Consider the following 12356-nt stretch of genomic DNA (forward strand, 5'->3'; position numbering starts at 1 on the left):
TCCTGGAACGTAGCTGCAACAGCGATGCGAAGCGATGCGACGAGACGCGACGCGGAAGTTATGCGAGGCAAAGTCGAGGAGGCCAAAGTCGAAGCCATTAGCTTGGACTTGTAGCTGGACTTGTAGCTAGACAAAGAACAGGAGTCATTAGAGCGCATTTGAGACGCGGAATGTGGCGGATAACAACAGCGAACAGCGACAAGCAAACAGCGAACAGATAGCTGCTGCAACTAGGGGCACGGTCAGTTCACAGTGTGGCAAGTGCAGCGTTGCATGATTTATGGCAATTATGATGATGATGATGCGGCTTCAATGCGCCTCTACGAAATTACAATTAATTGCAAAATGCTGACCCTCTCTCTATGCAGAGAATGCCAGCTCTCTCTCTCTCTCTCTCTCTCTCTCTCTTATTCTAATGTTCTCTCCCACTCTGCGGCATAAGTTAATGACAGGGCTCTTCTGCAGGGCTTTCTGCATTGTTTTATTGATAGAATGTGTTGCCAATGAAAGTGTTTCGATTAGCATAGTTTATTATTGCATTTATTAGAGCAGATTAAGTGGCAAGTGCAGCACAAGCAGCGCGCACTCAGTAATTAGCATTCAAGTTCATTCAACTTGGCCAATGCAAGGGAATCAAACTGCAAAGCATGAAGCATACTAATGACACTTGCCGAAGAAATAGATTTATGTGCAGCTTGAACTTTAAAGTTGGTAAACAAAATTGTTTCAAAGTTACAGAATTTAAAGTTAACAAAAATAGTTAATTTATGATTGGAAATACATGCTGAACTTAAGCATTTAATAGTTGAAAAGCTATGTAAAACTGAAAGCAGTAGAAAGTAGTTGAAAGCTCTTAATGAAATTGTTTGGCATATAGTTTGACTTTAATATGAAAATAATTTAAAAATGCATATAATTTTTCTGCCTTTAAATCTTTTAAGAATAGATAAATAGTTGAGTTAAGTACATGCTGAATTTAAGCTTATAAATACTTTTTTATTAAGCAAGACTGAAAGTAGTTCAAAGCACGTAATCAAAACTAAAACATCATAAATGAAAAAAAAGAACATTTTAAATCAACTAAATAATTTAACAAGAATCTAAGCCAATGTTTTTAAATGAAATTAGTTAACATATTGAAAGCACATTAAAAGCTTAATCAATAAATGATAGATTAAATACATAGTGAACAACTTTTAGCTATTGGAAATATTGTTTAATAAATAGATATAGATATAAAATATAATGATGCAAATATACAGCTATAAATATATTATATACTATGGCAATTGAAAGCGTGACAGAGAAATAATTCAAAGTCCCTTTATAATTATTTAGAAATCTTTATAGACAATTCTTGCGAATATTTTAGACAATTATTTTAAAAGGAATATTTAGTAAGCGGCGAGTGTTGGATTTCTGGCCATTAAAGCACATTAAAAGCTGCGGGCATTTAAAAGCTATTAGCATTGCTTAAAGCACGTTCCTAGAAGAGCTTTAAAGCTCTGTCATTTGAGGCTGATGCTGAGACTAAAGGCGAAAGGCAACAAGTGTGGGAAGCGAGGCGAGATGGATGGTTGAGGAGTGGGCATAATTGCGAATACGTGTAAATTGTGAATAACTCAAGATGTTGCCACAAATGAACATGACAGCTAGTTGCCCCTTACATGCAACTGCGAGTGTCTGTGTGTGTGTGTGTGTGTTTGTGTGTTATCTTATCAGTTTGTTGGATTGCTGTGCTGTTGTATTTTTAGCCGTGGCATCGCTCATTACAACACGCCTGACACTTTACCAGCTGCAACTGTTGCTGGCGCTTGCAACAGCAACCACAGCAAGGAGGAGGCTCATTAAAAATTGTGGCAATTTAAAAGTTTGTGCCGGCCTATTTTTATTTTTAAATGCAAAACTCGCGCTGGCCGCACGACAAGACAATCAGGACATGGAAATAATTGAATGCGCCAGCAACAACAGCAACAGTTGCTGCAGCAGCAGAGCGCGAGGCATGGCTAAAGATGCCACATGAAGATGACCAATTTGCTTGCTACATGGCAACATGCCACAGCAACACAACACAACACAACACAGCAAACAGCGTGAGGCAGCAACCGGCTCGATAAGCAAATGCGGCCACTTGCAACTTGCCTCATTCTCTGTGTATGTGTGTGTGTGTGTGTGTGTGCTCCTAAGTGGCCCATTGTGGCTCATTTTGCAGTCGCAATTTTAAAAACCAGCATTTAATTAAACCACAGCAGGACATTGCAACAAAGAGAGAAGGAAGAGAGCGGTGCAGGAAGCGCAGTTGAAGGCGGATTCAGCTCTGACTGCCGCACGTGACGTTGCAAGGGGCAACTGGGAGTGATGGAGGAGGAGGAGGGGGGGAATGGAATGCCATGTTGCATGCTGAATGATTGTGCATGTTTCTGTTGCCTTCTCTTTCGCTCTTTGTCTCACTCTGTTCGCTGTGTGTTTGCCAAGAATTATGTTGTGTGTGATTTTTATGGCATTCTACACACAAACATAGGCATGCCACACACAAACATACGCACATACATACACATATACACACACACAACTGCAATAACATCTGAAACAACAACTATAACAACAACACATTAGAGCTTACAACGCACTGCAAATACTTTTCATTTGCAGCTCGAATGCAACACGCAAAGATCAATGCTAAGGACATTCGCACAGCGGCAGCACGACGTGTCAGTTACCCTGTAAATATGAGACAACTAAGTAGTAGTTAGAAAAGTGCCAACAAAACAAGCTAAAGCTATCTTGAATGTGAGTGATTGAACTTTAATTAACTTGATTACCACTTTAATTAGAGATAAGAATGATTTTGGAATTATTTTTCTATTTTAAGATAATTGCAAAAATGAACGAATTCAGAAACAAGCCAAAAATGAACGAATTTATTTATGTATTTTTATAGTAAAACAGAAAAAGCTTCTAAGATCAATCTTGTCTCTAGCATATTTCACATATGAACAAGTTTTTTGTTTCAAAAGCATGGCAAACAATTGACAGCAACAAAAGCAAAAGTTAAGCTTAAAGTGGCAAAAGATTACAATCTTATAGAAATAGTAATAAAAGTAACATGCATTAATACAAAAAAACGTTAGAGAAAAGTGAGTAGCAAGCTTGGAAATATTAAAAAGAAAGTTAAGCTAAAAGTTATATAAAAAGTTCAAGGCAAATAAAGTGGAAATTCTAGTATTAAGCAAGCAACATAAAGCAAAGTAAATTTGGCACTAAAAGTAGTAAAAATTATTATTATTATTCTTATTGAAAGGGCAGATTTATGTAGTAGAAATAGTAGCAGCAAAAGAAGCAAATATAAAAAAGTGGCAATAACATTAAAAGCAGCAGCAAAGCTTCAACTCAGCTGCTATTTTTACAGGGTATCAGCTGGGTGCATGCAACACGCTGTGGCATGATTGATGGCAACACTGTTGTCATTGGTTTGTGTGCTTGCCCAAACATTAATAAAAGCAGCAGCAGCAGCAGCAGCAGTAGCAGCAACAGTTGCCGTTGTTTTGTTGCGGCTGCAAACGAATGACTTAGGCAACGAACTTGCGCTGATTTGTTGTTGTTTGCATGCCAAATGTTTTGATGGGCAGCTGTTGCTGCTGTTGTTGTTGCTCATAATTTATTGCAATCAAATGGAAATTGTTGCGGCAGCTTCATTAGGCAGCTATTAGCTGTTTAATGGCCAAGAGAAGGCCAAGAACTGGCCCAGAGAAGATGAACCAAAGAGAGAGAGAGAGAGGGAGAGGAGGAAAGGAATTTAATGGCCACTGCGCCAGTTGGCACCTGAAGTGTACCAATTGCTGCAGCAGTTGCTGTTGTTGTTGTTGTTGCTGTTGCTGTTGCTGGCCCTAACTGTTTGGGCCATTAGGCAAATCGGCTTAGAAAGCTGGCCAATTCGAATTACTGAAAAGAAATTACGCGCATTTGCAACAATTATTTGCCATTATCAATAAAATGGCAAAGTCTTTTCTCTCTCTCTTTAACTGTCTCCCTCTCTCTATCTATCTCTCTCTCTCTTTTCTGCTGCTTTCGTAATTGAAAGAAAGCTGGAAAAACCAATAGAAGAATTGAATTGCGCTCGTAATGTGTGCGTAAATTAAGCGACTGAAAGAAAGCACAAAGAAGAGAGCCGCAGACTCTGAGAACATGCCAACGGATGCGGGCAGAGTGAGAGAGCAAGCGAGAGAGAGAGAGAGAGAGAGCTAGAGCGGGTGATAGAGATTACGAGTCTGAATGAATGAGTGTTATTTGTTTAAGTTGGCTTTAACAGCTTGCGGCCGTTGCCGTTAGTTGACCTGGTTAACAGACGCTGAGATAAGCGTTAGAATACAGCAACAACAGCAACAGCAGCAGTAAAACGGAAATCAAGCAAACGAGCAACAACAACAACAACTACTAAAAGATCTTTGAGAAATGACTGCATAACTCTTTTGGCCAAGTTAAGAGCAGACAGCAGATCGGCAATGTGATAGAAACTGTTTTTGTTTTGTTGTTTAAACTTCAAGTTGCTATTGCTATTGCTTTTGGCCGTTGCCATTGCTGTTGCTGTTGCCCCGATTGCCCATCACAATGGGGCACATTGAAATGTGCCTTCTTTCGATTTGAATTGTGCACAAAATTGTTGCTGTTATTGTTGTTGTTGCCCCTTCGAGTGTCCGTCTGCTTGACTGGGGCGGCACACAAAGGTCGCCACATAATCCACAACAGTCATCGGCAAATGCTACGCACGTAGCAACCACCAACTGTTGCTGGCTATGTCGATGTGGTTGCTGCTGTTGCTGCCTTCGTAAAGGAAATAAGTGGACGAACGCGACTGACAGAGCCTGTCATTAGTGCCCCAGCAGCATCATCATCATCATCATCATCATCATCATGCTTCATCATTAACTGCTTCATCATCATTGCGATTTGATCAAGTTGAATGCTAATGCATTTGGCATTTTGTTTGCTCAACGCTCGTGATCTGATCTGCCGACTTCTTCTTGCATGTTAATGACGCACAAATCCCTACCTCCCCACCTCCCTCCCTCCCTCCCCGCACAAAGGGCCAAGGCAACTTCTTTTGCTGCGGCTCTGTGGCGCATCTTCTGAGCTTCTGAGAATGACACTTTTCGTGCGGAATTCCTTGAAATTAATCATATTTCGTTAGCCCAACAACAAAATGCAGCAGCAAACATTGCTTTGCAGTTGAGTGCATGAAATATTGCTGCCGCACTTAACAACATATGAACAGTATCTATCTTTCATAAGCTTATCTTTTTTATGGTATATAAGAATGGAATGTAGAATTCGACTTTTAAACTTCAAGCACATTTTCTTCAACTTATTATACAATTTACTTTATTCAAAAAATGAATACATTTTTCGTTTTACTAAGATAATAAATTTGTCTTGCTTAAACTTTAATTGAAAAGGCGAATCAATTGTATTTCTTTTCATTTCTAATTGCAATTTATCAGCATAGAATGCAATTGATATGTCAATATATTCTGGAATGAATATAAGAAATTAATGTTAAATTAAATCTAGAAATCTACTAATTTTATTGCCTAAAATAATTGTTATTCACTTAAATTTTGTTTGATAAATGAATCAGTTGTATTTGCATTTAAAATTTGTCAACAACTGATATAACAATATATCAAAATGTATGAAAACGTAAACGTTAAATAAAATCAACGTAATTCATTTAAGCTTTATTCTATTAAACAATCAATTAAGCGTTTCTAAATGCAATTAAATTAAGCCTTTTCTTTTAAATAGTTGAATTTTTTGTATTGCCTAAAAAAAGAGAATGTAAAACTTGAAGTTTAAACATTCAGCTAGTAAAATTGCTAATGAAATAAATGTGATTCTTTTTCATTTCAATGCATTTTTAAACTAATCTTTACATAGTTTAGTTTTGAAATGTAAAAATTAAAATGTTGAATAGCTTTCTTTGATTTCAACTCTCTTTGATTAAGCAATAAATTGTAGTTTCAATTGCATTGGCTTGAATTGTGTTTGTTATCGATTGCAAGCGCAGCACTTGGCCCAGTTAATTAAAGTGAGTCAGGTGGCAAGTTCGCTGTGGGAAAGTGCGTTGGCTGCCGTCTTGCTTGTTCTGTTTGTGCTGCTCTTTCTCTTTTTATTGGCAGCAATAGCAAAGCAACGAAGCAACGAAGCAGCGTGTGGCAGTTGCAACGATTAGAAGTCGCTGCACAACATCGGCTGCGGCAACAATGAGCCAGCAAATGCGGTCACATCACATCAAAGTGGGCCAAGTCCCACACACACACACACAAACACACACACATCGAAAGACTGTTGTTGGCTGATTGTCAAAAGATTTGGTGTGGCTGGCAAACATGCAGCAAAAGGCGGTGGTGGGAGGGGGAGACATGCAAATGCTGCAACTTGTGGGTCAGAGAACTGAGAGAGTTCGTTTTTTTTCTTTTATTTTTTGTTTTGTTTTTTTTTTTGGGGATACCTCGCGCTTGGCGAGATTTTTATTTTGTCGGTCTCTGGCTCATTTGACGCCATTTGGCCGACGCTGCAGCTCTTTTTGGTTTTGGCCGACAAATCAAACCAGTTTCGAGCAACATGCAACATGCAACTTGCAACACGTTGCACTCTCCACCTTTCTCTCCCAAGCTGCTCTTTCTTTTTGCCTGTCGACTAAATGAGTTTTTGCGGTCAACTGTGGGGGCGATGATCAAATGCATGCCAGTGCTGTGCAGCCGCCTATCGATAACTCCAGTTGTTATCGATCAGTCATTAATGCTTGAGCAATTGTTTGCAATTTAAGTAATTAATGTTTGATCAACTATTTGAAAAGTGATTTTCGTTGCTATCTAAATCACTTTCGACATTTATTTTAAATAAATTGATCGATCACTTTTATAAAATATTTTTTATTTCTCAAATTTTTAAGCATTCTTTCACTAATTGAAAACTTATAACTTATTTACGCTGTTGGATAAATTTATCGATCACACCCAAGAATACCTTTTACTTATCGAAAACTTGTCAGTTTTCCAAAAATACTTTTTGAATGTAACAAAAGCATTTATTTTGCTGTCTTTTAATTGGTTAGCGACAACAGCTTTTGTCCTTGGGTCATAATTATCGATACTTTTGTGCAATGCAATTGTGCAAATTAATCGATCGGAGAGTGAGAGAGAGACAGAAAGAGAGATAGAAAAACTGCTTTTAGAAGCCTCGCAGCGACAGTTTGAAATGTGATTGCTACGCTTGATTTTTACAACCCAATTGCGGTCATTCAATTTGTTCGGCCAGCTTAACGATTTGCTCTGCTCTCCATCTTCCCCTCAATTTCTTCGCACCCCGCACTCTCCCCTTGCTGCTGTGTGGTCTCTTTGCTGTGCTCTGATTTTCACTTTGACATTGCGGCGTTTAGTTTTCTTTTCAATTTGTCTATGCGTACATTTTATTTAATTTTCTAATTTTTTGTCTTTATTGATTTCTATTTCTGTTTCTGTTTCTATTTGTATTTATATTTTTATTTGTATTTCGATTTCTTTAGTTATATTTATATTTTCTATTTATGTTTTCTACTTTTGTTTATTTTTCTATTTTCTATTCATTTTTTGAAGTTTTTGTTTCTATTTTAATTTTCTTTACTATTCATATTTTACATTCCTATTTCTATTTTTATTTATATTTTAAAATTTTTTCTTTTTCTTTTAATATTTCCTTTTATATTTGTAGTTTTTATTCCTATTTATATATATAGATTTTAGTTTTTATTTCGATACTGATTATAGAATTTTTGTTTCTAAAAAATTTGTTTATCAATTTCCATGTATCTTAATATTTGTATTTATTTATTTTTTCCTACTTTTTATTTATATCTCATATTTCATATTACAATTTATACCTATATTTCTTTTTCTATTTCTGTTCCTATTTTATAATTTCTTTCTTTATTTTGTTATCTAGTTTTTACATATATTTAATTTTCATTTCCATTTCAACTTCTATTTTATATTTCATATTTTCACTTCTATTTCTATATCTATTTTCTATTTCTTCTTATTAATATTTCTCTTTTTTTTTTGTTTTATTTTGCTGCACTTTTTGTTGCACTCGTTCTAAATGTGTCGCACAAATATGTGTCTCTTCCCTTAAACTCATTTCCCTCGCTTTCTAGCTTTCCACTTTTCCGCTCCAGCTGTCAATAGAGCGCGACGTGCGCTGTCAAAGGTTTTCAGACATTTCCAAATGCTTGAGAACTTTTCATTTTCATTTTTATACGAATATGTTGCTGTTGTCGCTCTTGTTGTTGCTGCTGTTGTGGATTTTTATAATGCGCCTCGTTGCTGGCACGACCTAAGACAATTTCTGTCCAGCAACAACAGCGACGGCATGAAGAAACAAAAAAAAAAACGCCAAACTCTTTACCAATTTTACTTCGATGGCGTCTCATTCACATGCCACTCAGGCAGCTGGCAGAGCGGGAGGCGAGGCGAGGCGAGGGAAGCACACAAAACATTTGCCACGGCATCGTGGCTAAAAATTCATTGGCATGCCAACATGTGCTGGGCCGTTGTCATATGTCCCGCCTCCTCCTCCTTCTCTTCCTCCTTCTCCTGCTTCTCTGCTCCTGTCTACGGTTTTATTTAGCACTTTGTTGGTTGCTGGTTGCTGCTGCCTCCTTTGACAATCGCGACTTTTTCCAACATGTTCCAAATGTCGCATCGCCTCAAAGTTGCAGTCCGTCTGTCTGTCCGTCTGTCTTTTTGGTTGTTTCGTGCAAACGTGCTCGACATGCACAGAATTCAATAAATAAAATGATTTCGGTGAAAGCGAAGTCTCCTCTCTATGTTATATGTAGAACCAACTTCAACAGCAGCAACAGCAACAGCTAACAGCAACAGCAATCGTGTCGCTACTAATGGTTAATACACCTCCTCCTCCCCCTTCTCTTCTTCCTCCTCCTCACTCTCTGCCTTCCATTAAATGTTTTGCATAGTTGAATTTGTTACTTTACTATATAACGATTTCCCATGCTTTCTCAGCTTTTTTTCTCTTCTCTGGTTTTTGTTTTTATAGCCAAAACGCGACTCGTAAAAGCAAAGTCAAGCCCGCTCTTTATGGCTCGAAACGTTTTGCAGCTTAGCGTAATTTATGAATTGTTTAGCAGCTCAATGAAAATGAAATGAATAATGCCAAAAGCATAATCAATCTTCAAACAGTCTCTTGCTTACTTTTCGAAGCAAAGGGTATTTCAGTTGCTTGAGCTGAAGTGAATTCTTAGCATAAAATTGTGGTCGTTTTTTGGGTCGAAATTTAGCATTTATAACTATATTTAATAAATCTTCTTATTATTTGACTAAGTTATATTGTTTTATTTCTACATCTATATCTACTTCGACTTCTATCTCCATTGCTTTTTATATATAGTATATATTTCTATTCTTATTTATATATCTATTTCCATTTCAATTTCTATTTCTACTTCTATATTATATTTCTATTTCATATTTTCACTTCTATTTCTATATCTATCTCTATGTCTACTTCTAATTTATATTTCTGTTTTCATTTCGTTTTCAAATTTCTACTTTTATTTCCCTGTTGCTTACATTTCATCTCAAACAGCTCAAAATTGTTGCAGATATAAATAACTACAGGGTATCTGGCCAGTCAGGCTGACATGTAAACATAAAAGTACATAAACATATTTCTCTTTTTAGAAACTTACCTTAATTTGTAGTCTGCTTAAGATTTGCTTTCGTTGTGATATCTGAAAGTAAAAGCCAAAAAAATGATATTTGATTAATCAAAAAAGTTTCGAGAGCTGAACAAAATAATAATAAATAGAATTATAAATACAAAAATACCAACAAATAGCAAAAATAATAAATAAAAAGAACTCAAGCACAAAGTAAAATTCAGGCTTGGGCTTGGCGAGTTTGTCGCTTAAGTCTTTTGTTTGGCTCAATACGTTTTTTGTTCAGTTGTGTTTATTTTTTGTAATACGCTCATAAAATGGCCAAGAACAGCAAATTGGCGCAATGCAAAGCCATGCGCCATGAAAATGGAGGCGAAAAACCCGCATCGCATCGCAGCCATCGGCGCTCGATTATGCTACTTTTTTTTTTGTTTTGACTTTTTTTTTGTTGTACTTGAGGTTATCCCATGAAGCGACGCACATCGCGTCGGTGTTGTGTGGTAAATTACCGTTACTTAATGACACACGACACGTACCACGGCGATATTACTGAGCAGAAGCAGCAGCAGCAACAGCAGAGAACGCGGCCCGCTTCAAACGTGCTGCAGACTCGAGAGCTGAGATAAGCGATGGCAACTGGCAACAGAGGCAAATGGCAACTGGCAACTGGCTCTAGTTGCCGCCAGTTGGAGGCTTGTTGCCCAGAATCATAATGGCAGCGAGCTTGCGATCCCAGTGAAAGTTAATTGAATTGGGCAGTCAGCCAACAGCAACAACAACAACAGCAGCAACCACAGCAACAGCAGCAACAAGAGCAGCAGCAATATCATCAGCATCAACATCAACATCAACATCAACATTAGCTTCAGTTTGAAGTCCGCTGCTTGATGCTAATGCCACATGGCCAGAAGCTGACACTGATGTTGCTGTTGCTGTTGTTGTTGTTGCTGTGGTTGCAGCTATTGCTGCAGCTGCTGTGATCCGTTGATTGGTTCATCTGCTTGGCCCTGGGAGCTGCTCTGAGCTACGCCGAGCTGTTGCTTTGATGAGCTGCTGCCGCGATCACTTAATTGCACAGACTGAGAGAGAGCAATAGATACAAAATTTACTTCGATTGCTGCCTAGTGATGCGCACTTGGCTTTTTTAGTGCCAAACAGAGAAGTTAAACAAACTATGAAAAATAATTTGGAATTCTATTCAAAAATTACATTCAACTGACAAAAATTTAATGTTGGCAAAAAATCACTTTAAATAACATTCTAAAAAATACATACTATATTCAAATTACAAAAATTGTAAATATGTAATTATAAATCATATGACATTCGACTGCTGATTAAGCTAAAGCTTAAAGTTGATAGACAAATATTAGATGCAACTATGCAAAAATTGTAAAAAAATAAAACAAATTTCAATGTAAGTGTTGCAAATAATATGAGCATATTTTCAACTAATTTTTTGGCACAGAAAGAAAAAACGTCGATAATAATAATTTTGAATTATAAGATATCGCAATTTAATCAAGAAGAATTATATTGGAATCAAGATTAAAATTTTACAAAAATGTTTGGTTGCCCAATCTTGAAATTCAGGATTCAAGATTATAATCTTGTTTCACGAATGGTAAAATCTCAAAAGTTCAAACGTTTTAACGTTGTATAAATTGATCGATTTCACACAATACAAGTGAAATAATTTGCAAATGTTCTACGAGTATTTTCAACTAATGGTTTCAGTTTAGATTGGAAACAACGATTGTATTCTAAGATATTCTAAGGATAAGAAATTATAAATGTTTTTAGAGCCCGAACAAAAAGCAATAATTGTAAATAAATGCCGCCACATAATAAACCATAAATACAAAAGTTATCGCTGCTGGATATCAGAGCGTACGATATTGACGAAATTTATGAACTATTTTTCAGCTGTGGTAATTGCTGAGCACGTAAACGGAAATTTGTTAAAAATAGCTTTGTTTTTTTTTTTTTGTTTTGTTGTTGCCTTGCGGCAAAGTTGCCAACACTGCTCTGAATGCGGTGCGCTAATCTAACGGCGACTGAACTTAACAAATATCTAACAAAAGAGCACAGTGAAAAAAAAGACTGAGAGAAAAGAACAGGACAGAAAAGAAGGTAAATCCGAAAACCTAACGATGTTCAACGCATAATCAGCAGCGCTCGATCTCTGTTATCGCCAACACTGAGGCTGAGACTGAGCTTAAGAATTGAGTGCGGTGGCGAAGGCGGTGGCAGAGGCAGTGGCAGAGGCAGAAGTTAGCCCCAAGTTTCATGGAAACCTTTTCTGATATCTCGTACAGAATTGCGTTCGCTTCGCATAAATTGTTCGCTCCCCCTTACCTACGCCTTCTATTCTTTATAATAAACAAAAACACAAGAAAAGAGAAGAAAAAAAATGTAGTGTAGAAACATAGATAGAAAAAATTGTTATGCATGGCAATTTTCCATTTTGAGGCCTCTGCCTCTGCCGCTGCCTCTGCCGTCTTGTGTTTTTTAATGCCATGAATTACATTTGCCGTTTGCCAAAGAATCCGATGCGGAGACGGCGGCCAAGAAATCATCCTCAGCTGTGGCCATTGTTGTGGCAATGCAACAAAAGCGGCAATCGGCAAACTTGCAACTG

The 12356-nt window shown here is 37.2% G+C and overlaps 1 protein-coding gene across 2 annotated transcripts in view; it reads right to left on the reverse strand.

Moving 5' to 3' along the window:
- Window positions 1-12356, reverse strand: part of LOC117571695 (uncharacterized) — a 51137-nt gene that overhangs the window by 15017 nt on the left and 23764 nt on the right. For both annotated transcript variants that reach the window (XM_052008565.1, XM_034253992.2), the window contains one exon: window positions 9746-9787. The gene's annotated coding sequence lies outside the window, so the exon portion shown is untranslated. The remainder of the gene's footprint in view (window positions 1-9745; window positions 9788-12356) is intronic.

The sequence above is a fragment of the Drosophila albomicans genome, chromosome X, assembly GCF_009650485.2.
Source record: "Drosophila albomicans strain 15112-1751.03 chromosome X, ASM965048v2, whole genome shotgun sequence".
NCBI classification, from domain to species: Eukaryota; Metazoa; Arthropoda; class Insecta; order Diptera; family Drosophilidae; genus Drosophila; species Drosophila albomicans.